The sequence below is a fragment of the Leptonychotes weddellii genome, chromosome 11 (genome assembly GCF_054177405.1).
Source record: "Leptonychotes weddellii isolate Sample4059 chromosome 11, ASM5417740v2, whole genome shotgun sequence".
NCBI lineage: Eukaryota > Metazoa > Chordata > Mammalia > Carnivora > Phocidae > Leptonychotes > Leptonychotes weddellii.
Window position 1 is genome coordinate 32,088,084 of NC_138379.1, and position 5,140 is coordinate 32,093,223.

The 5,140-nt window shown below is 40.2% G+C and overlaps 1 pseudogene; it reads left to right on the top strand.

Moving 5' to 3' along the window:
- Positions 1-1,964: 1,964 nt before the first annotated feature.
- LOC115944311 (U6 spliceosomal RNA) lies at positions 1,965-2,064 on the top strand (annotated as a pseudogene).
- Positions 2,065-5,140: the final 3,076 nt, after the last annotated feature.

Sequence of the window (5,140 nt, forward strand, 5' to 3'; positions counted from 1 at the left end):
GTGCCTAACTTTTCCTATACTAATGTGAAGATCAACCTCTATCCTTCAAACTTTCCCTTTCAATGGATGGTTTTCCTGTCTTGTCTTTGCCATATTAATTTACCACAGGAGTCTTTTTGTGTTTTTAAGTTAGTTTCCTCTTCAAGATCTTCTGATGGTCACGAGATGTCTTGGAAGTAAAGCTTCTTAATCTCACACTGGTAGTCAGAGCTTTTTATAATCTAATGAAGTGGCAATTCACCTTTGTCTTCCATTCATAAAAAATAGCACTTCCCATTATGGAGCACTATTCAGTACTAGATACTTTACATCTATGATCTCATTTAACCCAATGAAATAGGCAATACTGGTATTCTCAATTTTATAGATAACATTGTAATGCTAGAGAAGTTAAGTAACTGGACCAAGGTTACTGAAAAAAATCAGAAGTAGGATTCAAATTCAGGCTATCAAACCTATCCAAGGCTTAACTCTTGAGCTGAGTTCCTTCTTGGCAGCAGCCTATCCCACCTCTTCAAACTGGTCAGGATCCATACTTCCCACTGTCTACTTTGCTTATTCTCACATTTAAGCCTCTGCTTATCATCTACTACTCACCCAAACTGTCCCTCTTTTATTGTCTATCCAAGCCCTACTTTAAAGGCCTGTGTTAATTTCCTATTGCTGTTGTAATGAATTACCATAAATTTGGTGGCTTATAACAACAACACACATTGATTACTTTTTAGTACTGGTAGTCAGAAGCTGAAAATGGGTCTTACAAGGCTAAAATCAAGGTGTCAGTAAGACTGCATTCCTTCTGGAGGCTCTGGGGAGAGAGTCAGTTCTTTGCCGTTTCCAGCTTCTGGAAGCTGCTTGCATTCTTTGACTGATTGCATCTCCGACTCTGCTTCCATCCTTATGTCTCCTCTGACTCTGACCCTCCTGCCTCCCTCTCTCTTTTATAAAGACCTTTGTTAATATATTGGGCTCACCCAGATAATCCAGGACAATCTACCCACTTCAAGATTCTTAATCACAACCAAAAAATCCATTTGTCAGGTGAGGTAATACATTCACGGGTTCCAGGAATTGAGACACAGACAACTTCGTGGGGTCTTAATTCTGCCTTCCACAATGACCAATTCCAACCTCTTTGCCACTCTCAGGGGTTCCTGAAAGCCTCCATCAGCAAGCTGTCCCATTCTATATCTTATTGCTTGTACCTCCAGAGCTTTGAAAACTCTGCTTTCCACTCAGTTGTATAATTTTGAAAATTGGGTTCCATATGTTGTGGGCTCAGAGTGTCTCAGCTACAACCTTAGAGATTATCCAGGGCAGGGATAACAAAGAGGTTTCATTTTTTTTTTTTTAATATTTATTTATTTGACAGAGAGAGAGACAAAGAGAGAGGGAACACAAGCAGCGGGAGTGGGAGAGGGAGAAGCAGTCTTCCCACGGAGCAGGGAGCCCGACGTGGGGCTCGATCCCAGGATCCTGGGATCATGACCTGAGCCTGAAGCAGATGCTTAACAACTGAGCCCCCCAGGCGTCCCAGAGAGGTTTCATCTTAAATGTCACATCCATGCAGCTGGTAGAAGTAGCTTAAGGTTCTGTGTTGGGAGGATTTTGAGGCTACTTCTGGTTTCAAAACAAAGAAGGCTGTCATCAAATAGAATGTCTGCCATGAAGGCAAGAAGTGAAAATGGCTTGGGGGCCACATGCTGGCCACTTCTGCTCTTCTCTCCTATCTCTCCATCTTCAAAATGAGGAAAAGCAGTTGGAAAAGGGCAACCAGCTTTTACAGAGGGCCTACTGTATGTCTGGCACTGTTCTGGTATATTATCTAAACTTAGCTTCTTTGACCCTCGTATTGACCTTATAAATAGAAGCGGAAATTAGGGTTCAAAAGTTTATAAAACATGTTCAAATGTCCACTGGAAGAACTTGGGACAAAAAACGAGATGTATCATATTCACTTTGGCAGCACATGTGCTAAATGCTAAAATTGGAAAGAAACAGAGAAGAGCAGCATGGCCCCTGCACAAAGATGACATGCAAATTCATGAAACACTCCATGTTTTCGACAAACAAACAAAAAAACAGACTCTTAACTCTAGAGACTAAACTGGTTACCAGAGGAGAGGAAGGTTGGGGAGGGGGGGTGGGGAGGTGAAATAGGTGAAGGGGATTAAGAGTACACTTGTGGTGAGGAGCATTAAGTAATGTATAGAACAGTTGAATCACTACATTGTACACCTGAAACTAATATAAAGCTGTATGCTAATTACAATGGAATTAAAAAAATACAGAACTAATTGCAAATCCAATTCTGTTCAGTCTAATAAACTAGAGATTTAAACGATTTACACAAGGCCAAATGCAACTAGAAACAAAGTTAGATTAGAATTATGATAAATACATTTCCCCAAAAAACATAGGACATAGAGATGGGCACATGACCACAATGCTGAATACTTAAACCTGGGACTTTTATAAGAAATCTAAAGGTTTGCAGTTAACTACAACCAATTATCGACACATACAGCAAGAGTTCTTTGTGTTGGACTACATTCAGTGATCATAGGACATTATTCAGTTCCCTGAGTGAAAACCTGGCTGATTTTTTGGCATTGAGATCTTCCTTTCTTTTACTTACCCTGGGGTATTTGTCTTAGGTTTTCTTTAATATTTTCCTGTAAATCAGAGCTTACTGTTTCCTCTTTCCCTGTCTTTATTAATCTGAATGGATTAACATGCCCTAGAAACTGGAGTTCTTTTTTTAAAATAAGAGATTTAGTTATTTGAGACAGAGAGAGCAGGGGGAGGGGCAGAGGGAGAGAGAAAGAATCCTCAAGCAGACTCCCCGCTGAGCATGGAGCCCAACTCAGGGGTCGATCCCAGGATTGGGAGATCATGACCTCAGCCAAAATCAAGTCAGCTGCTTCACCGCCTGAGCCACCCAGGTGCCCCAAGAAACTGGAGTTCTGACAGGAGAACCAGCTATTCCAGCTCTCTGCCCAAGGGCCCCTGCACTAAGGAAACATTTGCCTCAAGCTGAGAACCCCTTGTTAAGGTGCCGCTTATTAATGAAACTCCCTGTAATCAGGTCAAAATCAGTTTCCAAGCAGTGAATCATGTCACTGTCTTGCTTAAAATGCTCCAGGGCTCCCCATCTCTTTCTAGGGAAAAGTCCCATTCTTATTCTTGGCCACAGGGCCTTCCTTGTCTTACAGGCTGTTGCACCACCAACCTCATCTCCTACCTCTCTCCTCCTCTGTCAGCCCACTCAGCACCCTCCTGCCACCTGCTTTGCTGCTCTTAATCCTCTTATCTGGCTCCCAGGTTTTTGTCATCCCCTGAATTCTATCCCCTGGGTTGCACTCCCCTCCTGCCGTGCCCAACATAGCTGTTTAAGTCAGTTTTTAAAATGCAAATACGACCATGTCATTTTGCTGCTCAAATTCCTCTAGTGGCTTCCTTTTATCCAGGCCAGTGGTTCTGAAGCCTGACTGATACCAGGGTTGTATAGATGTAGCTCTGAGTCTCACCACCCACTCCATCCCCTAGCCAAGATTCCAATTCAGAAGGTCTGGGATGAGGCCAATAATAACAACTTCCAAAATCTTCTGGTCATTCCAGTGATGAACCAGGCCTACAGGGTATGCCCATGTCCCTCACCAGCACATAAATGAGCCCTCCGGTTTGATCCCATTCAGATTCACACTTCCTTACAATCTACACTAAACCTGACCACCCCACCTCCAATCTCCAGGACTGATAGATTTGGGCTACTCTGACTTGCTGTTCCCAGCACAAAACATGCTCTTGGCTATCTCCATGCTTTTATACAGAACATCCTATTCTCTAGATGAGGAAAGTTAACTCTGTGAAAGTAGACTTCCAAATCCAGCTCAGGCATTCAGTGCTTGACAAGTATCTACCATCCCCTCTGACTGAGACCATCACTCACTCCCTCTGTATCACTTGTGGTTACTGTATTTTGCTTATTTCATATGCAATGCTCTATTTTACAAAATAGACAACATATTTATTTTATGCATTAAATAATAAGCTTCTTCTATTTCAGCCAAACCTGCCAGTGTGCCAGAGTTACAACTCCTTTTTATGTATATAACTTACAAAATGTTTTTATTCCTACAATATTGTATATGATCCTTACAACAGCTTTCTTTTGAGATGAGGGAAATGACATTCACAGAAGCTGGCTTGCCCCATATCACACAGAAAAATGATGAGAACTCAGCTTTCTTACTCCAACGATGTACCATATATATGTATATAGTATATCTACGATATACTATGATGTACCTCTTATGGTGTGCCAAATAACATTTCAAATTAATAGAGGACTCACATAGTAAATATAATACATAGGACATCAAATTTCTATTAAGCAATGTAATAAACTAACCTGTAAAAAGGCTAAATTATATTTTTATCAATAATTTTATCTATTAAAAAGAAAACAAATTGATCTGTTAGTTAGAAACTAAAAATGAAAACATATAAACCTCCCAATCCCCAAGCATTGCCACTTTTTCATTTTGATCCTGGAGATGATTAGAATGTCCTAATTTCTATTTTGGTAAATAGGTTTTCAGCAGGGTTCCCCTGAGGTCTAGCAAGCTCAGACAGATACAAGGGAAGCTGTATCCAGAAAGTGTTAGGCACCAAGGAATTGATCTAAATTCTCTTTTTTACAGCAATTCTTCAGTTTATTCAACAACTCTTAGCGACCTAATCTATTAATAAAATGTCATGACTTCCTTTTTTTAATACTGACTGGTATTTTTAAAACCAGAAACAAGTGAGACTAGATATAATTCTTTAGATTATATGATAAAGGTTCCATTTGATAGCACTTCCTTATTTCAAATCTAAAAGATTTAGACTTTTACTTTCAGAAGAATATAACTATAGCTACCCTTGAAAGAAGCTACATAGGGCCCAGACCCCTAAGGAATTAATTTTAGGGATTGATAACACTTTGTAAATGGGGAGAAAGAAAACCTACTCTTCCTACTAATACTTTTTCTATTAAGACATCTACTAGAAGCCATAGACTTCATTATGAAATGACCCTTCATCATGGGCACAGTCATTAACTGAAACACTTACTATCATGTATCAGTTAGGA